This window comes from Urocitellus parryii, chromosome 5 (genome assembly GCF_045843805.1).
Source record: "Urocitellus parryii isolate mUroPar1 chromosome 5, mUroPar1.hap1, whole genome shotgun sequence".
In the NCBI taxonomy this organism is placed as follows: domain Eukaryota; kingdom Metazoa; phylum Chordata; class Mammalia; order Rodentia; family Sciuridae; genus Urocitellus; species Urocitellus parryii.
In genome coordinates, this window is record NC_135535.1 from 178465929 (window position 1) to 178491922 (window position 25994).

The 25994-nt window shown below is 42.8% G+C and overlaps 1 pseudogene; it reads right to left on the minus strand.

Annotated features, from left to right (window-relative positions):
- Positions 1-352: 352 nt before the first annotated feature.
- Positions 353-3758, minus strand: LOC144255087 (atrophin-1 pseudogene; annotated as a pseudogene).
- Between the last annotated feature and the right edge of the window lie 22236 nt (positions 3759-25994).

A 25994-nucleotide genomic window follows, 5' to 3' on the forward strand; every position in this document is an offset into this window, starting at 1 on the left:
AGTGCAAGGGGCATACATCGCAAAAGGGGCGCGCACACAGGGATTGGGAAGGGGCAGGGCAGGGGCAGCACAGGATGCTAGCAAAACAGCCACATCTAACAGATGAAATAATCACACCAACGGGGTCGGGGAAGGGCAGTGACCACCGAGGGCTGGGCATAGGGGAGGAGGAAAGCAGGGCACAAACGAAGAGGGACCTTGTCCAAGATACTATGCACTTTCCGTCCACACCCTTACCATCTTCCCACTTCTGCCCTCTGCCCACCACCTGGGCCTTGGCCTTCTGTCTGTTCCTTATTTCCTCCCTCCCTCTGCCCAGCTGCGGAGGCCCTGCAACTGAATAGCACCCTCTCCTTGGCTCTGGGTGGCAGCTAGGAGGGGGTCCTTCAAGGTTCAGATGTAGGAGCCATGGTGTTCTCTTGATCAAAGGTTCTACAGTGGCTTGTCACTTTCTTTCTTCAGGTAACTGTAGTAGTCCTCCTGGGCAGGTAGTGGCATGCTCTGCAGCGGGTGATGGGCATGCAGCCACTGATGCTGTTCCAGTGCCAAGTGCTGCAGCTCAGCAGACTGCTCTTGCATGGCCTGCAGCTGATGAGCTGCAGACATAGGGGCAGAAAGGGAGGCTGGCAGGTCCCAGTAAGGGGCAGCAAAAAGCTGGTGACGAAGAACTTCGTTCTCCTGCAGAGGGTGAGGAAGAAGGGGATTAGGGAGGGTCCCAGCTGGGTAAGAAATCCGGGTAAGGTGAGACCCTGAGGCCAGGGGGTCAATGAGAAGGTGCTCCCAGGCAGAGGCTGCATGAATGGCATCCTGCTGGTGCAGGTGCAGATCTGCGGCCAGGCCAGTGGGTCATTGCCCAGGGCTGCCACCCTTTCAGCATGTTGCCTCTCAGCTGCCAGCGGTTCAGCATAGGACATGTCTGGCGGCAGGGCTGGCCCAGCTGCCAGCGCTAGACGTTCTCGCTTCAGAGGCCCCAGGCTTGGATGAAAAGGGAAAGGGTGCAAGCCACGAGGGCCAGGCTGCAGAGCCAGGCCCCCAAGTCGGGGGAAGGGATCCAGGCCCGGCCCAGGGACCCCCATGTAGGGGTTCCAACTCACTTTGCTTCACTTCGAAGCCAGGCTTGAGACAATCACGGAAGTCTCCTTCACGGGCTTCCCTCTCCCTCTCCTGGGCAGCTGTACAGGTCTGGGAAATTGAAATCCAAAAGCCCCGAATCCACTGCCCCCAATGGCACATAGAATGGATGGTTGCGATTGCCAGGAGACATGATATACGGTCGGGCATATTCACTGAGAGTGCGCAGGGCTGGAGTGTCAGGACCCAGGTAGGGGGGCACTGTAGCTACAGCACTACCAGGCTCAAATGGAGGGCGATGGGGCACTGGGCCCAGAGAAGGGCACTCCACTGGAGCACCGCGCTCCTGCGCCAACCTCACGCTGAGTTCGAGCTCGCGCTCTTTCTCTCGCTCACGCTCCTTTTCGCGTTCCCACTCCCGCTTGTGCTCCTTTTCTTCCCGCATTCACTGTTCAGCCTCGCACCGCACCTTCTCCACCAGGTCGGCCCGCTTCTGGGCCAGTTTGGAGCCCTCCAGCGGCACGAAATACAAGTCGCTGCGCGTGCATGAGTTGAAGCCATGGTCTAGGTGTTAAACCTGGCAGACTGACTCGCGTGGCTGGGCACCTCTACCACCTTGGGAGGAGGCCAGGGGCTGCGGGCTGGGGGCCCGGGGCTCTCTGGAGTCTCCTACTCTTCAGTTGGCTCTTGTTTGATCTGTGTGGCACTCAGGGGTGGCCCTGTGGCAGGTGATGCAGGTGGTGGCGGCAGAGATGATAGCCTTGAGGGCCCTGCAGGTGGCAAGACGCCACTGTAGGTGAGTCTGGCTTGAAGGTCCCTGGGCCTGCTGGCGAGGAGGTGCCTCGAAAGCCCGGTGGGGTCCCCATTCTGAAAGAAGGTGGTGACCCGGGCTTGTATCTCGGTGGGGTGGCTGTCTTATAGGCCTGGGGAGACGAGGCTCTCTTGCCATAGGGTGGGGGCCCTGGTAGGGAAGCTGTTTTGAAGCCTACTGGCGAGAAAGCCACGGTGGCAATGACTGTGGAAAGAGTAGCGGAGAAGGTGGTGACAGGAGGCACCAGTGGGAAGGGGCAGGATGCCCCTTGGGGTCCCTGAGAAGGGGAAGGATGGGAACATGGGTAGGTGCCTTGAGAAGAAGAGGAAGGGTTGGAAGAGGAGACTAGGGGGCCATTGGGCCTGCTTGGCTGTAGGACACCTGGCTGTGAGGTGGGGGCAGGTGTGTTGTCCCTGACCGGTAGGGTCTCAGAGACCCCAGGGAGGGAGACATGGTGTAAGGGTGTGCATGGTGGGAGCCACTGCTCTCCAGGGTGTGGGGATATGCTCCAGGTGGAGGGGGCCCAGAGCTTCCATGCTGCTGCTGCTGGTGGTGGTGATGGTGATGTGTTGGAGCTGGTGGTGTGCAGTGGATTGGCCCCCAGAAGTAGGGAAGGGGCTTGAATGAGCATTGCTATTGGCCAAGAGTCGACCATAGGGAGGAGGTGGAGGGGGACCCTGGCTCCACACAGCCTGGGATGGGAGGGGAGGCTGAGTATACTTGGATGACTGATTGGAGACAGAGAGACTTGTTGGGGGAGGGAAGGAGTGGGGATAACTGGGCAATGCCTGGGAAGCTGGGTACTGGGAAGCAGAGGAAGAGGAGGAAGAAGTGGAAGAAGAGGCTGCCACAGAGCTACTGCTAGAGGATGAATAAGGATACCTCATTGGGGGAGCTGGAGCAGAAGAGGAGAAAGCAGGAGGCAGAGGGTGGGGTGAGGGAGCCAGAGTTAGGCCCTTTTCTGGGCCTGGAGGAAGTCCACCCATGCCCTGACCCATGCCCTGACCTCAGAGAAGATGTCCAGGGAGTGGCTGGGCCCCTGGGCCAGGAGGAGAGGCTGAAGCGTTGTTGAGGGGTCTCAGGGCAGGTGGTGGAGGAGGCAGTTTTGGTGTCACATGAGGGAAAGTGGCTGGTGGTGGAGCAGAGGTTAGATTTCCACCACCCACTGGAGTATTAGGTGGCTTTGTTGGGGGAGCACCACTAACTCCAGAGCTTGATATTAAAATGGGGGTTGTGGGTGGGGGGGTGCTGCTTACCCCCACTAGAGGCTCCCACTGAAGAGTCAGCCCCTCCTCCTTTGGGACCTATTGGGGGTCCGGATAAAACTCCACTAACTCCCCCAGGATAGAGCTGTGGATGAGGGGGAGGGGCCCCAGGAGGAGCCTGGAACATCTGGGAAGTGGGGGGCTCCATGGGAGCATGATACCCAGTTGGTGTCACAGAGGAATGGGGTTCAAAACTAGGATCTTGCTGTCGGGAGATGCTGTCTGGTTGTGGAGGGGAGGGAGGAAAGAGTGGAGGATGATGGTGGGGGCGGCCTGGGCCCTGGGACAAGCCAGAAGATGAATCGGAGTCATTCTCCACACTCCCAGGGCTGTAGATGCTGGGGGATGTGCTTCGGTTGTTTTGGTCTATATCCCTAGGGTCACTGCTGCCATCATCGTTGAGGCTCTGCCCATACAAGCTATCCAGATCTAAGGGAGGGAGACTGTGGCCGAGGGAGCTCCTGCTCCGTTTTGGTCTGTTTTGGTGCATTCGTCTCCTCGCTTTCACTCTCTGAGATTTCCTCACTCCCGCCCTGCTTGGTGACTTTTGGTGTGGAAGCTTCCTCTACCCGGGCTTATTTGGAAAGAGCCCAGGCCCTGTCAGTTCTCATTTCCCAAATGGAGGACCACTGTTGGTGGTTTCTTATCTGGTGGAAATTGGGGCTTTTGTTTTTTAGGGGCTTTTGTTTTTGTAGGGGCATTTGTTTTTCCAATGTCCTTTTTTATAGAAAGCACATTGGTCCTGATTTAATTTTTGACCTCTGGGGTTATGCTGCCCTCTTGTGCGAGGTGGAGGATTTCCTGTGGCCGCCAGTAAAACTCTTGTCAATTTCCAGGTTTGTTCTTCTTCCAGAGGGTCTTGGTTATTATAGACCTGTTGGGCAATTTCCACCAGCTCAGACAACACCTTTCCCTCAAATCCCTCTAGGTTTTGTAACTTCTTTTTGATATCTGGGGTCCACTGGGTGACAAAGGGTATGTTAAAGGCTCTCGGATTTTCGGGAGCTTCAGGGAAATTGGCGTATACAGTAAGCCTGTAAAAGGCGCACTTGGAACGCACTGGGAGATTCCTTAGGGCCCTGAATTGTCTCACTCACCTTGGAGAGATTTGTGGGTTTCCGAGCTGCACCACATACTCCCCGCATCAGAGGCTGGTGAAACTGGTCTAGAGCCCCCTTACCTTGGCCATTGTTGGGATCCCAGTCAGGATGGGAGGGCAGGAAGATGCTATCAACCTGGACTGGATCATCTGTGGGGAGCCTGCTTGGTCCCATAATGAACTTTTGGGCATTGTGCCTCATGCATTCCCTTTCTTCAGATGAGAAGAGAGTCTTCAAGAGCTGTTGGCAGTCGTCCCAATTGGGCTGGTGGGTGTAAAAGATGGACTCCAGGAGTGAGATGAGTCCTTGGGGTTCCTCAGAGAAAGAGGGATTTTGATTTTTCCAATTATAAAGGTCACTGGTAGTGAAGGGCACGTACACCATAAAGGGCCCTGCTGAGAGGGAGCCTGCTGCAAGGGGAGCAAAGGGGCTGGAGTGAGCCCCTCATAAGGGGTTCAGTTCAGGTGTAGGGAGGTGAGAAGAGACCCAAATTTTCTGGGGCAGCCTGAGGAGCGGCCTGGGGCACCTGATCAAGGTAGGGTGGTGGCTGAGCAGTTGAGAGAGGCTCCTCTTTGTTGGCTGCCAGTTGGCCACTGGCAGGATGGGGGTGGATCTGACTTACCAGGTGCTGGTCTGGGTTTTGTGACTAGGACAGTTTTAGATTTTGGGGACAGAGTCCCAGTGGACAGATTGGTTGGGAGGTCGGGAAAACATTTCTTTAGCCATCGAGGCTTCCCGGAATATCGACCCAGACCTGAATGTATGGAATTTGGTCAGGTTGACCAGGCTTCCTGAAAATCACAGGCCGAATTTCCATAGCCAATGAGAGGTTAGTAGAACCTTCTGAGGGTTCCTATCTCCGAGTTTTCTCAGAGTGATGCCTATCTATCTCCGAGTTTTCTCAGAGTGATGCCATTGACAGAAGTCCCATACTCTGCTGTCCTCCTCTGGAAGTCCTGAAAATTGTTAAGAAAACAAGTTAAGTGGGGACAGGTAGAGTTCTCTGTAGAATTTCCTTGTCCCATGATGTCGGTAGAGTGAAGGAGTCCTGATGAAAGAATGGTTATGGAAACAAAAAGGGCCCATGCACACACCAACACATGGCAAGACAGACACAGAACAGGTGAGGCCACACAGGGAGGCCGCCAGTGGGACAGGAATAATGTTTTGTCCTGTCCCGAGACTTGGTGTAAATGACCGCATTCAGGCTGACCTTGTCCCCGGAGTCAACTCACCCTGTCTGACAGGACGGCAGAAGTCTTCTCAGAGCATCCTAGGATGGACTAGAGTTGCCCTTGGAGTGAGGCTGAGGAATGTCTCTCAGGAGCTCCCTCTACTCCTGGGCCCAAGGTCCAAAGGCCCATCATGGGAGGCGAATTTGGCATAAAGGTAGGGAAGAAAGGAATCCCGGACAAGCCCCCCAATGTCATAGTTAAAGCAACGTCCCAGGGCTTCATAAATTGATTTCCAGACCACTGGCGTATAATCAAATCAAGGCTTTATTGAAGCACACCAGCGGCGACTAACTGGGAACATAATGTCTGTTCCCGATCAGTTGCTGCCAGTGTGCTTCAATAAAGGCTTGATTTAATTATATCTGAGTGGTTTGGAAGTCAATTATGAAACCCTGGGATGTTGCTTTAACTATAACAATACCCCCTTCTCCCTTCAAGACCTAACACCGATAAAAACAGACTTAGGGAGATTTTTGGAGGATCCAGATAAATATATTGAGGTATTTCAAAACCTATGCCAGGTGTTTTACCTCACCTGGAAAGATATTATGCTATTACTCAAGCAGACTTTGACCTCCAATGAGAAGGAAACTTCCCTGAGAGCAGCTGATCCGTTTGGGGATGACGTATACCTTGCTCATGCCCCAGCAGCACAGACTAGGAGCAAATACAATTATTCATCTGCAGCACAGGCAGTTCCCAGAAACAATCCTGACTGGGACCCAAATGATGAACAGGATGCTTGGAAAATTAGACATTTCCAAATGTTGGTCCTTGAGGCCCTCAGGAGAATCAAGCAAAAGCCCATTAACTATGCTAAGGTTTCAGAAATTATTCAGGGACCCCAGGAAAGCCCTGCTATTTTCATAGAGAAACTCAGGGAGGCTATGAGAAAACACACCACCATGGATCCTGAATCCACAGAGGGCCACCTACTTTTTAAGGACAAATTTATCACTCAGTCAGCCCCAGACATTCAGAGGAAGTTACAAAAATTGGCATATGGTCCTGATCAATCTTTAGATGACATCCTTCGACTTGCTACTTTCATTTTTTATAATAGAGATCAAGAGTAAAAGAAGGAGAAAGAGTGCAGAGAAAGAAAAAGGACTGAAGCGCTGGTATTGGCTCTTAGAGGAGTAAGCTCTGAGGGTGAAAGAGGAGGGAAATGAAATGCTCCTCAATCCACAAAAGGCACTTATTTCTTTTGCAGAGAGGAAGGACATTTCAAATTGGATTGCTCAATAGCCAAGTGACCACCCCAAAAGTCCTGCCCTAAATGTCAAGGCAATCACTGTCCTGAGAGGCGTAGGTCCTCAAACCCAGACTCCTCCACACAGGCCTGACAGGGCCGGGGGTCAATTCTGGCTCCCATAAGCAACTCCTATCACCACATGTGAGCCCTGAGTATGCTTCTCCATAGGGAACCACGAAGTCGACTTCCTCTTAGATACTGGCCCCAATTATTCAATACTCACTTTTTACCCCAGACTTCTTTCTTCTAATGCTATAATGATCCAAGGAGTGTCTAGACAAGGAGTGTCTGGATGGCCTATTACCAGAAAGTTTACTGTGGGAAGCCATCCTTGCACGTGATTGAGTTACCGCCCCGGCTGGGTGTGAGGCTCAGACACTTTTTTATGTGTTAGAGTTTTCCCCACCCTTCTTGGGTTTGAGGGCTTGTCCATGTGGAGGCGTGTCTCACCACTGCCCTGGAAGATCCAGTCATCACACCTGACCTTGGAACACTGCCCCCCTTGACCTTCATTGGATGGAATTTTTCCCAGAATTCTTTTTTTTTTTAAAGAGAGAGAGAGAGAGGGGAGAGAGAGAGAGAGAGGGAGAGGGAGAGGGAGAGAGAGAGAGAGAGAGAGAGAGAGAGAGAGAGAGAATTTTTTAATATTTATTTTTCAGTTTTCGGTGGGCACAACATCTTTATTTTTATGTGGTGCTGAGGATCGAGCCCAGTGCCCTGTACATGCCAGGGGAGCGCATTACAGCTTGAGCCACATCCCCAGCCCCAGAATTCTTTGTTCCCCAATAAAAGCTCTCTCCCTGTCATGCTCACCCTCTCTTGCTAGCCTCTTCAGTAAACCTTGCTACTTCCCTGGGTAGCTTGAGGGTTGGAGTTTGAGGAGCCGCCCTGGAGCTGGTTTAAAGGTAATTGGAGTCTGGGTCTTTAATTTAAACTTTCTGAGGATTTTCCCATGTAGCTGGACCATTCACACCATCTGCGCTGGCTGTGGACCAAATGTGCGCCTTTGAACAGGGGGCATGTGGGTTAAATCCTCTAGGTTGAGTGGAGAAGTGCGGCTATATAAATTTAGTGGATTGTGACAAATTTGTAGGGTCACGGAGGTAGCAGACAATTTGGAGCTAAGGACATTAACCATTAATAATGGAAAGTTCAACTTCAACAGATAAAGATATGTATTTAACTATTTTAGAGACTGTAATTAATCAAAAGGGAAAACAGGTCAAAAAGACCCAGCTATCACAGTTCTTAAAGATGGTTGGCAAGTTTTGTCCATGGTTTTGTGATCAAGATTTAGCGGATTTACGTACTTGGGAGAGATTAGGAAGAAAATTACATAAAGCTTGTCTTTCTGATGAATTGCCTAACAGTACTATTGACAATATTCAGAGGGTTTGGACTGCATTAGAAATTTGCCTTTTTGATAACTTGGGTCAGAGTCCATGGCCCCCAGAAGATCTACTGAAGGGTATTCAGAGAATGATCAAATCTATACAAATGGAAAAATTGCTTGAGGCTAAAAGAATCTCTCTTCCTTTACTGAGGTTGAGAGCAGAATCGAATTCCATTCAAATTACCCATCAGGCAGGTAACCTTGGAGCCAGACCCAAAACTGAGAGATTAACTCCACCCGAACCAGGCCTGATTAGTTGGGAGGAAAACCACAGAGAGGAAGCCTCCAGAGGGGTAGATAATCCCCCTCGGAGAGAGGAGAGTCAAGAGGAAATTCATAGAGAGGTAGAGAGTCCTCCTCCTTCTCCTTGAGGCTTTGGGAAACAAAGCCAAGATGGCAGCGGGGAAAGACACGCGAATGAGTCACCGACTGAAGGAGATGAGTCGGACAGTGAAATCTAGGAATTACCAGGAAATTTTAACAGATTATGTCTATTAGGACTTACTCCAGCCATTCAAATCAGGCTGCTTCCAGGTAGGAGGACAAATTTTAACAGGTATTCTGAGCTAGCAATGACTTTTCTCATGGTTACAACACGGCTTTAGAAAGGCTCAGGAAGCTGAGGAAGATACTAGTGGATTTCAGTTCTTCCCAGTTTTTGAACAGGTTAACGATCAAGACCAGCATGTCTGCATCCATACTGTAATTCCATTTAAAACTAGTAAGGAGTTAAAAAATGCTTGTGATGTATATGGTCCTAATTCGCCATTTGTGCAAAGCTTACTTGAAACAATTTGCTATCAGCCACTTCCTCCCAGAGACTGGGTCTCTATCACACACTTGTTTAAGCAGTGGAGTTTTTTTGCTTTGGAGGTCCGTTGGACCAGTTATTGTTCAGAGCAAGCAGAAAGAAATTGAAGGCAGGATATTCAAACCCCAGTGAACATGTTTTTGTGGACGGATGAATTTGTGGTCTTGGAAAGACAGTTGAATTACGAATTTGCTGTCTACAATCAGATAACTGCATGTGCTAAGTGCACATGGTGCCAAATTAACTCCCAGGACCAGTCTAGTTTAGTTCTAACTAAGGTTAAACAGGGCACAAATCAGTTGTACTCAGACTTTGTAGATAGCCTATATCAAATGGCTTACAGATCAATAGGAGACCCAGGTGCTTGTGAATTTATCGTTAAGCAGTTAGCATTTGAAAATGCAAATAAACTTTGTCAGGATGTTCTCAGACCCCCATAGGAAAAAAGGAACAGTTTCAGAATATATTCACTTGTGTTCAGATATTGGCCCGGCTCAATTACAAGGCCTTATCCTTGCAGCCACCTTGAAATAAGCAGGTACGCCAACCCCACAGGTGATGTTTTAATTGTGGGAGAAATGGTCATTTTTTTGCGGGACTGTGAAGCCTGTCCCTATAGGCCCAGGGCTTTTCCTGCTTCACATCGTCTTTATTATAGGGTGAGAGACCATGTGGCAGGGGAGGAAATTGACCAAGATAGCATCAATCTGCTTCCATTTTGGCCTTCACTTCCGCCTAATAGGGAGTCAAAAAACTTCCAATCGGCCCCTCTCTGGGCCGAAAAAATAGGGGAAATGAAAGGGAGATCACAGGGCCTGACTTTATCACGGCCAGCCATGGTGAGCCGCCATTTTTACTGGTGCGAACTGCCCAGAAAATCCTTCTGCAACCAACAATGGTAACTGACTCAGTACCTGAAATGGGGCCACAGCAAGTTCCTACTGGAATTTTTGGGCCACTCCCTACAGGAAATATAGGATGAATTTTGGGAAGTAGCAATTTAAAACAGGCAACCGAGGCACTACCAGGAGTGGTGGATTCTTATTTTAGGGGTGAGATAACAGTTACTATAAAATCAAATTATGCCATCCGGCTTTCTATTGAGAATACAATAGCTCAATTAATTCTTTTACCCTGTAATCCCACTGATTGTCTGGGTAAAACTTCAGCTCCTAAACCACTGGACAGAGTACTGGGCTCAATTAGTGCAACAGGAGTGCCTCCTACTGAAATCAAAATTAATCATAAAAAATTCAAAGCAGTGATTGACAGATCAGTCTTGTCTCACAACTTCTGGCCTAAGAACTGGCCTTTATATATAGCACCAGCTAATTTAGAGGGAATAGGACAGATTTCACAGCCAATATCTTCTCTGGGAGGACCAAGATGGAAATATTGAAGTTTTTAAGGCTTATGTGTTAAATTCTTTACCAGTAAATTTATGGGGAAAGGATATACTAAGCAAATCAGGATTATTATTGATTACTCCAAATTCTATGAGGTCATTTGAGGAATTTAATCAAGGGTTTCTTCCTAGGGATAGTAAAAGAAATTTTCAGGCAAAATATCTGCTTACAAACCAGTGTCCTTGACAGAGCTTGATAAATGCTCCAGACCAAAATTTTTATTAGCGGACCTGAGTGTCTCTCTGATCCAAAAGAAAGCAGAAAAAATCACCTGGATCACAGAAGAGCCTATATGGATTTCTCAGTAGCCTATCTCAGGGGCAACCTTAAGATAATTCATATGTTGGTTGAGGAACAACTTCAGGCTGGTCATATAGAATCAAGGCTTAGCCCTTGGAATACCCCCATTTTTGTTATTAAGAAAAAATCAGGTAATTGGAGATTATTACAGGATTTAAGGGCCGTAAATCATGCAATTCAGCCTGTGGGATCATTACAGTCTGAACTTCCTTGTCCTGCAGCAATTCCTTTAGATTATAGCTTAATGGTGATAGATCTGAAAGATTGTTTATTTTCAATAAAATTACATCCTGAGGATTGTGAGAAATTTGCTATCAATGTCCCAGCAATTAATTTTAAAGAACCAGTTGCTGGAAGATTTTGCCTCAGGGAATGTGTAATAGACCAACTTTATGTAAAAAATTTGTGGCTCAAGCAATAACGCCTATAAGAAATAATTTTTCTGATGAATATATTATTAATGTCATGGATGACATATTATTAGCTCATGCTAATCCAGAGGTACTTTCAGAAATTTTTACCCAATTAGAGGCTTTGCTTACAGCAATTTGTGCATTGCACCTCAAAAGGAAAGATGCCTACCCTTCAATATTTGGGCCATGTAATTGAAGAGCATACAATTCATCCTCAAAACTTACAGATAAGAGTTAAGGAGTTACATACCCTTAATGATTTTCAAAAATTATTAGGAGATATTAATTGATGAGGCCATCCTTAAATCTAACTACTTCTAAGTCCTTTATTCCAGATATTACAAGTAGATCCTTCTCCAACTTCTCCTCATCAGCTGACAATAGAGGCTAGATCAGCCTTGAGAAAGGTTGAAATTGCAATTAAAAATGCACAGCTCACTAGAATTAATCCTCAAGAGCTGGTATTAATATTTCCAACTGCTCATGCCCCCACAGGAGCTATATGGCAAATATCAGGAGTTATTGAATGGATTCATTTAGCCCTCTCTCCCCAAAAGACATTAATTCCTTTTCATGTAATAAAAGGTAGAACAAGAGTTTTACAACTACTTGGATCAGAACCTGATATTATAATCATTCCATTTTCTGTTTGAAAGAATAATTGGCTTTTTCAAGCTTCTAATTTATTTCAAGTAGCTTTTGCTGATTTTCTTGGTCAGATAGAAAGTCATTATCCCTGGGATAAAATTATTCAATTTACATTAATATCGCCATTTATTTTTCCAAAGATTGTACGTGAACAACCGATAGATGATGCCCTAACAGTGATCACTGATGGCTCAAGTTCAGGTAAAGCAGGTTTTTATAGTCGTGTTCTCACAGAGATGATACAAAACTCATATGCTTCTGCCCAAAAAGCAGAGCTACAAGCTCTTCTTTGTGCCTTAGATTACTTTGCAAATGAGCCTATTAATATTTATTCTGATTCTGATAGCTTATATGCATTTGGAGTTACCAAAAATATTGAAACTTAAGTTATTAGGTATACATCATCACAAGAGTTATTTAAATTATTTCATAACCTACAAAGAGCGGTGCAAATGTGAAAGCACCCATGTTTTATAGGCCACATTCAGGCTCATACTAATCTTCTAGGACCTCTGACTTCAGGTAATGACAAAATTGATAAATTGGTAGCTGTTTGTCAACAAAAATCTCCATATGATTGTGCACAAGCCTCACATTCTTTACATCATCAAAATGCTTCTAGTTTACATAAAAAATTTAATATTACAAGCTCATCAAATTATAAGTCACTGCCCCAAGTGTGTTATACACACTCCATCTCTGCCATCAGGGGTAAATCCCCATGATTAAAACCAAATCAATTATGGCAAATTGATGTAACTCACATTCCTCAATTTGGTAAACAGTGTTATGAACATGTAATAGTAGATACATATTCCAGATTTATTTTTGATACAGCCTGTACAAAGGAAAATGCTCAGCATGTCATTTCCCACTGCCTAGCTGCCTTCACAGTATTAGGATGTCCTTTACAGATTAAAACAGATAATACAACAGCTTATGTAAGCAATTCTTTTCAACAATTTTACCAAGAGTTTTCAAATTGGCCATAATACAGGTATTCCTTATAACCTCCAAGGTCAAGCCATTGTGGAACAAGCTTATTTATCTATTAAGCTGAAATTATAAAAATTAAAAGGGGGGATAGGATTATGACTCCCCCAAATAACTTCAATCATGCTGTGTTTGTTTTAAATTTTTAAAATTGTGACACCCAGAAGGTTACACTGCAGCTCAGAGACATATGTCTTTCATAGCAACAGGCCCTTTAGGCCGAGTTTTGTGGAAAGACTTACAGACTGGTCAATGGAAAGGCCCAGATCCAGTGATTATGTGGGCAGAAGTCATGCTTGTATTTTTCCAGAAGGTGCTTTTCATCCTATTTGGGTGCCTGAATGCACAATCAGACATGGAGGAAATAGAACCAAGATTCAAATGACTGAAGATCGACCCAGAAAAGCCTTCCCTCAAAAGAAAGAGATTTCAAAGAAGGAAGAAGATGACCCAGCAAGACTCAGTGGAAAAGCTGATCTCATGGAAAGACCCAAAGAAGCTGACAACACAGGCTTTGCAAGTGATTTGGCTCCTAGGAAGAAATAAGACTCTAATGATGATGATTGCCACAGTAATAGCATTAATTGGCTGTCAAGTAAAAGGGAGTTAAGCAGACACTTATTGGACAGATCTACCTTTGGTACACCCACCTGTGTGGACTGAAGAATATATCCCAGTATTTACTAATGACTCATTCAGGATGGGAGGATTTACAGACACTCATATTATCCCAATCATGTGACTAGATTTAATTATTCTGGCTATAGTGCCCGATACCTTTGTGTTGGTCCTATGATAAACATGCTGGCTGTCTCAGAGTATCATTTGAGGAAAAGACAGCAATTGGGAAACCTAGACTAATTAATAGTACTATTAATGGAGACTTAAAACTTTATACTAGATCAGTTATTAAAATGGGACTTTCTCATAACAAACCAGTCATTTCTGCAGAACTCCACAAATACCTCTTTGTCCTAACAGTTCTGCAATAGAAATTGGCACCTTTCCTAGATGGATAGATTGTGTAAATACCTTTCCAGTGCAACATAAGGTGCCTAAAGAGAGTAGGTATATTTTAGATTGGTCCCAAAAGTTGATAAAAGACAATTATGAAAAAGTTCTGCTATGACACCTGCAGGATTTGTTAGTAATATTTTGACCTACAGTGAAGGTGGTATTCAGAAGGATGTTTGGTGCTTAATTGCTGCCTCAGAAGTTTTACATTTTACCGACAAGCCTTTACCGGAACTTGTTGGCAAGAGCTGTAAGGAAGGTTCTTGCTATGGCTTATGAGCCTGTGTTCAATCTCCTTATGTTCTAATTATTGGAAATGTGAAAGTTAAATGGTAGATGATAGATATATTATAACATGTAACAAATGTAATCTAACTAATTGCATTACTAGATATAATAGAGGAAAAGGGGTGCTGGTACTTCATTAGCCCTCTTTTGTTTTATTGCCAGCTAATATTTCAGAGCCATGGTATGCTGATGCTGGTTTTCAAATCTTACAACAAATCCATGCCCAGCTAGCAAGACCTAAACGTGCAATTGGAATTTTAATAGTGGGAGTTGTCGCCTTGGTTTCCTTTATTGCCTTCGCAGTCACAGCTTCTGTGGCTTTATCTCGAAATATTCAACATACAACATTTTTTAATAATTTGGCTCAGAATATTTCCAAGGCTCTTCACAATCAAATAAATATTGATGAAAAGATTGAGACTAAGTTAAATGCCTTAGAGGTGACTGTTATAAATATAGGTAATGAGCTTTCGGCTTTAAAGTTAAAGAAAGACTTAAATGCAACACAAGTTATAAATATGTGCATGTTACAGCTGCCAAATACAATGCCTCTCTGTGGGATTGGGAGAAGGTTAAAAACCATTTATTGGGTATTTGCCAAAATAATAATAACAGCTTGGATCATTTGGAACTCCATCATCATATTCAAGATATTCAAAATAATAGAGCTGATTTTTCAGATCAGTCTTCCTTAGCTAATCAAATATTAAAAGAATTAAATGGCTTTAACCCTGGAAATATTCTTAAACACTTGGCCTGGTACATCTTTGCATTGTTCTCTTTCCTGTTAGTTCTCTTTAGTGTTGTAATTATAGGATGTCTAGTTTTCAAAGCAAGAATTCAGGAGCTCAAGAAAGTAAATCATCACCTTCTTTTCAAAGAAAGAAGGGGGAATATGTGGGAAGCCATCCTTGCACATGATTGAGTTACCTTCCCAGCTGGGTGTGAGGCACTCAGACACTTTTTTATGTGTTAAGAGCTTTCCCCACCCTTGTTGGGTTCAAGGGCTTGTCCGTGTGGAGGCATGTCTCACCATTGCCCTCAAAGATCCAATCATTTCACCTGACCTTGGAACACTGCCCCCCTTGACCTTCATTGGATGGGATTTTTCCCAGTATTATTTGTTCCCCAATAAAAGCCTTCTCCCTGGGATACTCGCCCTCTCTCACTAGCCTCCTCAGTAAACCCCTCTACTTCCCTGGGTAGCTTGAGGCTGGGGGTTCCAGGAGCCTTCCTGGAGCTGGTTTCAAGGTAATTGAAGTCTGTGTCTTTTAAAATTCCTTTAGGATTTTCCTTATAGCTGGACCATTCACACCATCTGCGCTGGCCTCGGACTAAAGTTTACTCCCCCACTGAGTTGTGAGCGGGATGGGATGATGTTTTCTTATGCATTTCTGATTGTCCCAGAATGTCCTACCCTTTTATTGGGAAGAGACTTACTTTTAAAACTTCAGACATCCATTACAATGAATTTGGGACCATGAGAACCATTATGCTTGCCTTTATATGAATGTAATGTAAACCCTAAAGTGTGGGCTACTGAAGGCAAAATCGAACAGGGCAAAAAGTGCAGTCCCAATCAAAATAGTCTTAAAAGATCCTTCTGTCTTTCCATATCAGAGACAATATCCCCTACACCCAGAGACAAAAAAGGCTTATTAAAGATCATTCAGAACCTCAAACAACAGAAATTTTAGTGCCCTGCAGTAGCCCACGTAACACACCCATTTTAGGAATTCAAAAACCCAATGGGGAATGGCGATTAGTCCAGGACCTCAGAATAATTAAGGAAGCAGTTGTTCCTCTCCACCTTATAGTTCCTAATCCGTACACTCTGTTATCTGAGATTCCAGCAGCTGATGCTTGGTTTACTGTGTTAGATTTAAAAGATGCCTGCCTTTTTCTGTATACCCTTAGACTCCCAATCACAATATCTGTTTGCTTTTGAGGAACCAGATAGCGGATCTCAATTAACCTGGACAGTATTACCCCAAGGATTTAGAGATAGCCCTCATCTGTTTGGCCAAACCCTAGCTAATGACTTAACAGAATTCAGCAATAAAACATCTGTGACTGTCCTCCAATATGTAGATAACATGCTTTTATGTGCCTCCACTCAAAACTAATGTCAAGAAGCCACTAAAGAACTCTTAAACTTCTTAGCTGATAAGGGTTATAAAGTCTCAAAGATAAAAGCTCAGTTGCACCAAAGACAAGTTCAATATTTAGGATTACAGATGTCTCAAGAAACCCGCAAACTAGGACAAGAACGAATAACCCCTATAGGACAATGTCCTCTACCTCAAACCATAAGGCACTTAGAGGCTTCCTAGGGAGAACAGGATACTGTAGGCTTTAGATTCCTGGATATGGGGAATTTGCTAAGCCTCTTTATAGCCTCCTCAAAGAGACACTATGCCAAGGAACAACTTCCCTGATATGGGAACCAGAACTGATTAAAGCCTTTAAGGCATTAAAAGGGGCCTTACTCCAAACCCCTGCCCTCAGTTTACGTACTGAACAAAAATTCAAGCTATTTGTCACTGAGGAGGAATAACCCTGGGAGTTGTCACACAAAAGAAGGGACCTGCTCAACAGCCAGTTGCTTATCTCCGTAAGGAGCTTGATCTAGTGTCTTGAGGATGGCCTCACTGTTTGAGAGTAGTAGCAACAGTAGCCCTACTAGTCCCTGAGGAATTAAAATCACCCTGGGAAGAGAGATTATTGTCTATACCTCCCATAATCTCTCAGGGATTTTAAATACAAAAGGAGAACTATGGCTCTCAGACAGTCGCCTTCTAAAATATCAAACCTTACTTTTAGATAGACCATAATTCATATAAAGACTTGCTCTAGTTTAAACCCAGACACATCCCTCCCAGAGAAATTAGAAGGAAATTCTAAACATGACTGCCAACAAGTCCTAGCGACAAATTATTCAGCCTGAAAAGACCTTCAAAACTTTCCCCTGTCTAATCCAGACCTCACCTTTTATGGAACAAAGAGAACGCAAAACTGGATATGCTGTGGTGACTTTACATAACACCACAGAGGCACAATCTTTGCCCCCAGATACAAGCTCACAACTAGCTGAATTGATAACCCTAACGAGAGCACTTGAAATAGAAAAACAACAAAGAATTAATATTTATTCTGATGCTAAATACACCTACCTAATCATGCATGCACATGCAGCAATTTGGAAGGAAAGAGAATTTCAAACAACTGGGGGAACATCCATAAAGAACTATGAGCAAATCTTAAAACTGCTAAAAGCTGTTCATTTACCCAAAGAGGTGGCAGTAATTCACTGTCAAGGACATCAAAAAGGGATAGACGAAATAGCAGGAGAAAACAGGCTAGTAGATCAATAAGCCAAAGAGGTCACTAAAAGAAGTTTATGGATTGTGAACGTCTAGTGCGTTCGGGTCCCTAGGTAAGGGTCGCGAAATCACCGGGACACAGGGGATGCAGAGCCAAGGCAGCAATTGCAACTGCATGCTGAGCTTTATTTGCATGTTTCTTTTATATTCTTCTTCTAACAAAGCAAGCAATTCTTCAGTAACACTTCACCCACATAGCCCAAATATCATGCCTCAGCGGGTACACAGAGCTAAATTCAAGTTGTTCCTGTTCTTTTTGATAAGTACCCTCCCAAAGTTCTTTGTAGACATTATCTAATCCCCGAATGTACTGTTCCCAGGTCCAGTATGCAGGAAGCTTCTTCCTCTAGGCCAAACCATGCAGAAGCTTGTGTCTTGTGATAAGGGAAAAAGGACCTTTCCTTCTCCTAGCGAGGCATGCCTTCAGCTGACCTAAATCACAGCCACAGCTTCTTGCAAAGTGTCAGGCTGAGGGAGCTAAACTCTGCACACTTAAACCCCAACAATGGATGACAACCTTAGCCCTTTTGATATGGAGAGGCCCTCCCCCAGAGGTAATACCTCAAAACACCCAGGAGGAAACACGCAAGGCAAGGCATTATCTAAAGGAGGTGTACTTTTACCCTCTGGGTGGATTCAAATGGAAGATGACAAATTTTATTTACTTGCTAATTCCCAGTGGAAGATTTTACATACCCTACACCAATCTTTCCACCTAGGAGAAGAAAATACTCTGAAATTAACCCGAGATATATTTAAGGGAAAGATATTTCAAAGACCATCCACCAAATAGTCAAAGCCTGTCAAACATGCCAAAGAAATAATCCACTCAATTCTGCCAAGAAGCCCCCAGGATTACAAAAATTAGGACAGTTTCCTGGGGAAGACTGGCAACTTGATTTTACCCACATGCCCAAGATTTATTAGTTATGATGGATACTTTTACTGGGTAGACTGTAGCCTACCACTCGTGAACTGAACAGGCAAGAGAAATAGTCAAAGCATTATTACAGGAAATAACCCCATGATTTGGTTTGCCTCGAAGTCTACAGAGTGACAATGGAGCAGCCTTTAAGGCAGCTGTCACTCTGGGAATATCCAGATTCTTAGGCATAAAATACTATCTCCATTGTGAGTGGAGACCTCAATCCTCAGGAAGGGTAGAAAAAACTAATGACATTTAAAAAAGACATCTAAGAAACTCACTCAAGAAACCCACTACCAACGGCCTAAGGTGCTTCTTTGGCCCTACTAAGAAACACCCCCCAAAACATTAGGGCTCAGCCCATTTGAGCTCTTATATGGGAGACCATTCCTAAGAAATGATAGCCTTAAATACCAGGAAACTGCAGATCTAGTGGCTCATATCACAATGTTGGCCAAATTTCAAGCTGAAATTTGTAAATATCCCATATCTGAGCCAGTTACTTCTCCACCTCTATATGAGCCTGGAGATCTAGTTATGATGAAGACCATTCCTTCAAACTCCCCAAACTTAGACCCTATTTGGAAAGGACTTTTTTTCTGTAATCTTATCCACCCCTTCTGCAATAAAAGTGCTGGGACAGGAGAACTAGATCCATTACTCTCGGATTAAAGTCTGCTATCCTAAATCGATACCCAAAGAGACTTCTTCTTCCCAAGGACCTGAGGAGTGATACTCCTGCACTCTAGTAGAGGACCTAAAATATCTCTTCCACAGAGACAATGGTGATATGTAAACTTTTTCTTCTCTCTTTCTTTATTACTATAAACAGATCCACTGAAACTAACTCTTTTCTAATTTGGGCCCAACAATATGCCACTAGGTTACAGAAAGATAATTAATTGCTGGATATGTGGACTACTACCCCTTTCCAACACACTGGACTGCCTTGGTGGGAATCCCCCTTATAAGGAAATAACTGAACAAATTTACAATCCTTAATATTAGAACAAAAGAAAGACTGTCTTTACAAAATGTCTCTCGTTCTAGTGTTAATTTATGGCTTATAAGTGAAACTTTATCACAACCAGCTCATGGAAAGATTTTCATTTTAGAATAGACCAATCTTCAGATTTCTACCACTGTTAAATCCCGTATAGGCTCATCTAATTCTTGCCTTCCATCATCAACACCGTCAACATGTCACAGTTATAAGGATGGTTACTATCAGATTTGGGATGGAGATTTATGGCTCACTCTCACTATTGGGCATTTAAACCAGGAAGCCCCAATCTGTTGGGAACAATGAAACCACACCTATGACAAATGGCCTAATGCTACTCGAAAATTAGGATGGACTCCAGAACCACTATGCCAACAAATTATGGTTTTACAAGCCAATGATTGGTTTGGAACAGATTGGCTCTCTAGACTTAAAATTATTTGGCCAGCACCCAATGGGACTCAATGGATATGTGGAACTAACTTATGGCCCTGGCTTCCCCAAGGCTGGATAAGGTGATGTACTGTTAGGTACCTCTGGATGCAGGGGAAGTGGACCTCAAATATAGAATAGCCAGCAAACATCCCCAATCTTAAACATAGATAGGGATGAACTGTGTTTTGTTGGTATGATCATCTAGCTTCACTGTTTATTCCACCAACTGGTTTAGGAGATGTAATGTGGCACATGGAAATTTTAAACAATTACACTCAAACTGCCCTCCATGAGGTTGAGGAAAGCATCTCTTTCCTTAACACTGAAGTAACACTTATGAGGAAGGCCATCTTATAAAACCAAATGGCTTTAGATGTCCTCACTGCAGCTCAAGGTGGTACTTGTGCCATTATTAAAACTGAATGTTGTGTTTACATCCCTGACAATTCTGGCAATATGATTAATATCCTTAAAGATTTACATGCTCTTATAGAAGCCATTTCCTCGCCAACCTTGTCATGGGAACAATTTCTTAGCTCCTGGTTCTCTGGTACCTCCTGATGGAAAACATTGTTAGTCTCTGTCGTTGTCATCATATTGTTGGCGTATTCCTATGCTGTGGCATTTATTGTTGCATTAATCTCATTCCAGTACTAATAACTTCTTATTTCTCTTATAGACCACCCATCACTCAAATGACCCTCCAGCCTGTTACTTCTCAATCAGACTTCTATCTTGGACCACTCAATAGACCTTATTTTGAAAAAAGGAACTCCAAACTGCTTGCTCCATACCACCCCCTTCCAGCTCGAAGAAGCCAGGGTGGTCATCATACCCTTTCTTTACAGCAATAAGGAGTACCTAAAATTAGAGGGGGAAATGACGCCATATTTAAAGATAGGTAGTTAGTGTATTCAGGTAAATCAGGTCTAATATCAAGTACATAAAGAAAATGGAGACCATATGGAGAATGGAGTTTAGGAAACCAGAACAACCCCTGGGGATTTTGAAATGTTAATGTCCTCAAGGCCCAGAACCCATCCTGAAGAACTGTTAATGAAGTAGCTCCCAGCAAACAGGGAGATGCTAATCAAACCACTCCAGGCCCTTCTTGCCCAGATTACTCCTCCCCACCCCATCAGTCTACCTACCTCCCACCTTTTGGCCTTCTCACCTGAATTCTATCACTGCAGGATAGAGGAAACAAAGGACAGGAATGTGGGAGGACTAAAAGAAGACCTTAGATATAAAAAAGAGAAGACCTCTCCTTTCCATGGATTCCACCTTTTGGGTCCCCTTCTTTCTCTGGGAGGAAGTCTTTTCTGCTGTCCTTTAATAAAGCCTTCCACTTTCCATTCTACATTGCCTGGGCATGCTTCTCTGGTGCTATACTTCAGCATTTTGGGAAGCAAGGACTCGTCACTGGTAAACAGCAGTAACAATTGGTGGTGGATAATTTGTAACTTTTTGAGTTATTAAAGATGACGACAGAGAGGGGTAGGCATCCTTTTGTCTACCATCCTTCTGTCTTTCTGTACCTTCCCTTTGTGTCTGTGTCTGTTCTTTGTGTGCCTCCTCCACAGGTTTTCCTCCACAGGTGAACCTTTACAATTATTCATATATTCACATAGAAGTTCAAACTTTTTACTGTTCAAATTTTTTTATCATTTGTCCTTTGTTCATTATGAACTGCTATTTTTGAAGGAGATACTATAATTGTGGATTTATATAATTCTTCATAGAATTTTCTGTCATTTTGTTTGGCTACATCTTTCATAAACACTAGTATGTCAGTTTTAACCAGAAGACTGACAGATTTCTCTGCACATGACTTTTTTATACCTTGTATTTTCATGTGGTTTAGTTTTTCCTTTCACTCCCTTGAATCAACTGCATTTTCTTTATTTTTAATATTTATTTTTTAGTTGTAGTTGGACACAATACCTTTATTTTATTCTTATGTGGTGCTCAGGATCAAACCGAGGTCCTTGCTTGTGCTAGGCAAGCACTCTACTGCTGAGCCACAACCCCAGTCCTCTAATACATTGCTTTTATCAATTAAAATGGTTTTGATTGCAAGTAAAATAAACCCCACTTTATGCAGGTTTTAAAAGTAAAGTCATTCATTATTTCATATTTTAGGAAATTGACATTTGAGCATGCTTCAGAGTTGTTTTACTCTTTGGTTCATTGATGTCATACATGTTTTCTAGCTCTCATCTTGGTCTTCCTTAGGAGCAGCATGATCCCCAGACAGGTAGCAGAATGTCTGAAACATTTTTAGGTATCATACACAGTCATGAGACTATCTTGTGGTGTTCTCCTGGGAGCAAAGAAACTTTTTGATTCAGGAATTTGATACAAGATTAGCAAAGGATTCATGAGGGAAATCTGATGGGAAGTTTTGAGAAACTCAATGGTAATATATGCAAAAATTATGCTTTGCCACTCCCTGGATCTAGGGCTTGGATCAGTTTCCACCAAGGCATTTAATTGCCTGGGAAAATAGATGTATAAACTGAATTACATTGGCATTACTCTATTAGAAAGGAAAAACAAGGTAGGAGAAGATGTTGGATGAGCCAGAAACAGTAACCACTACAAGTGTTTTGAGGATTGTCCAATCATTTGTAATTCACTGGGTCCTTCTAAAACTTAAAAAAAATTCCGGTAGAAAGGTTAGGTAATCTTATTGGTTCCCTATTTGTGTATTCTGGGAAATAAAATTTTGCTTTATAAAATAATTATTTTATAATGTAATGAGTAATCCAATATTTTCAATACTATGGGTCATTTATAATGACATGAGTAATATAATATTTTAATATTCTGGGTCTAGTCATTATTGGGACTCAGGTATACCACCCCAAAATATGAGTATAAGAAACTAGAATATGCCACCCTCAACATGCCTCTTTGGTTTATTAGTTATTTTGAAAAACTGAAAACAGTATTTCCTACCCTCACTTCTAATTTTTAGAGCTTGAGGATTCTTCTTTGAAACCTCTTTTTAGTTTATTTTTTGAACCAGTGACTGAACCCAGGGGGGGCACTTAACCACTTAGCCACATCCCCAGCCATTTATTTTTATTTTTATTTTGAGATGAGGTCTCACTGAGTTGCTTAGGATGTCACTAATTGCAGAGGCTGGATTTGAGCTTGCAGTCTTCCTGCTTCAGCCTTCTGTATTACTGGGATTACAGGTGTGCACCACTGTGCCTGACTTATGAAAAGTTTTAAGAAGTCTCTTTTTTCATGTCTGATGATTAGCAATTCTTAGCTTATTTTTTTAAATATTTTTTTTTTGGTTGTAGATGAGCACAATACCTTAATTTTGTTTATTTTATGTGGTGCTGGGGATTAAACCCAGTGCCTCACACAAACTAGGCAAGCACTCTACCACTGAGCCACAACCCCTGCCCTTAGTTTAGTTTTATTTTTGGAAATCTGTTTCTTTATATTTGTTATTCTAGAAAATACTCAGATTTTTGGTCTGTTATTATTTGTCTCCTGAATTTTCAATGCTGCTACAGATAAATTTTTATATTTATTTTACCATTTAAAGAAGATTTGGGGAGGAAGAAGAAAAACAATTTAGTCAATTATCTTGAACTCAAAGACATACTTTGTAAATCAGAATAGTAAAAGACATTTTATTGCCCAGTAAGTTGAAACAGGATTAAAATAAGAAAAATGGCCTGCAATGGCAATTATTGGAATGTACTAGTACAAAAACAATCCTCAAAACTCAGTATTTATTATTTCTCATATTATTTATCAAACTCAGTATTTATTATTTCTCATATTATTTCTCATATTTCAATTACCTGAAATAGTTTTTTCTCATAGCTGATTAGTTGGGAGTCAGCTGCTCTTGACAGGGTTTGCCTGGTTGGTTCACTGCCTTGGCTGGACTCACTACACATCTGTGGTCAGCTGGTGCTCAGATGCTCTAATTCTCAATTAGGTTGAGGAACCTGCTGAGATTTTCTTATCCCTCTGGCACCAAAGAGCTAGCCCTGATGCATCCTTCTAGAAACAGTGGCAAAGATACAAGAGGACAAGGGTAATTGGGAAAGCACTTTCCAAGCCTCTGCTTGCATTCACAGCTAATTTCCTAAGGGCCAAAGGAAGCTGCAGGAGCAATTAGAGAATCACAATGGGAGGCTACTACAAAGTTACACGGCAAAAATTGTGGATGCATAAAGGGTTAAAATATTTGTGCAAACTACCTTCCAGCTTTATTTTTTATTTTTTAAAACAATCTTTAGTTATAGATGGACACAATATCTTTATTTTATTTATTTTTATGTGGTACTGAGGATTAAACCCAGTGTCTCTCATGGGCAAAGCAAGCACTCTGCCAGGGAGCCACAATCCCTGCCCTTCAGCTTTATTTCTAATCATACTTTATTGTGATTCAAATGCCTGTAAATAAGCTGGATATGGGGGGTCATGCTTGTAATCCCAGCTACTCAGAAGGCTAAGGCAGGAGGATCACAGGTTTCGGGTCAGCCTGGACAATAGTGAGATCCTATCTCAAAATAAAAAATAAAGAAGGGACTGAGGGTAGTTCAGGGTAAAGTGCTTACTTGGCATATGTGAAGCCCTGGGTTCAATCCCCAGTACTGCTTTAAAAACAAATAAACAATAATAACAAAACCCCAAGAAAATATAAAACCAGTTGGAAATAGTTGAAATAGTCTTTGGAAGCATTGTGATATTATTTTGTTAATTCCATTCTTACTTCAATGCTTAATCAAAATACCACCTTTTCCATTAATCTTTTATTTTATTTTATTAGTTCTTTTAATCTATTAATCTTTTGATTCTAACAATATAAAGTATTTTCATTCTTTTCAGATTTATATAGATCTCTGTACCTTTTTTAAGGATAGTCAATATTTTATACTAAAATATTTTAAAAAGAACACATACATGGGGAGAATCTGTTTGCCTCCACTGTGTTTCTAGCTAGCTTTAAAGAAAGCTTAAAGCCTTTGCAGGGAGATATGAAGCAGAGTTTTGAATCACATTTTACTATTTTACTAAATCTTCAAGTAAATCTTTTATATCCTTGGCTAGAGAATAATATCCCTAAGGGCAATTTTTTTCTGGACATTGTCTTTAATTCCTAATCCAGACCTTGTTGTGCAGTAATTTCTCAATAAATATTTAGTGAATAAACACAAGAATGAACAACTGGGTACAATCAGATTTTCAGAGAGGTTTTCCAGATATAAGAAAATTCTTTAAACTTTAGAACTTTTTTATATCAGGACTGCAAGAAGTCCTCATATGATTAAATTACTTTCTTCGGTAAGGACATAATACGTATGTCCAGTAAGCTTATTTTAAATCAATTTTATTTGAAATGTTTCTTTAAAAGAGGCAGACTCGCAACAAACCCAGTATTTCTGATGATGATTTATTCAAAGATTATATCAGAAGTGAGATATCTATATTGTATTTTTTGGCTCTTTCTAGTAAGAAAGGTGTTTCAATTACCTGAAATAAGTTTTTTTCTCATATTCTGATCTAGACTAACCTTGTATTTATACCTACCCTTTCAAGGCATAGCTGGGCTTCATGCTTTGTATTATAGTTAAAATATTAATCTTGATAAAATTCTTTCTTTGGTACTGAGGATGAATCCAGGGGCACTTTACCACTGTACTATATCCCTAGTCTTTTTCTTTTTTGAGACAGAGTCCTGTTAAGCTGCTGAGGGTCTTGCTAAGCTGCAGAGGCCGTCCTCTAACTTATGATCTTCCTGTCTCTGATTCCACAGCAGCTGCCACTGAGCTCTGTAGAATCTAACTCTCTCCAAATAACAACTCTTTGCTGTTGTCTTCGTTTCTAAACTAATACATGTTCTTTGTAGAAAGTGTAAAATATTGGATACTTGAAAGAAGAGAAAAATTCATTTATATTTTTTTTCACCCAGTGACTACTGTTAAAATGTTGGGGCAAATTCCTTCCCCATTTTCTATGTGAACATGTATGCAGGACTACATGCTTTCTCTAAGCTGAAATTCTCTTTGTGTTCTTTTCATAAAAACCATGTTATACATGCCTTTCTAGCTTGGTAAATTCTGAACATTTCCTGTTGATTCTGTGGGAAGCCTGGCTGGGAACTGTTGGGAAGAGAGTGGAGAAGTGGGGATTGACCCTCTGGTCCCTCTTGCTATTTGTTACTCTGCTTTTTCTGGTATTGTCCACTTTGTGGAGAGGGCTTCATCCCA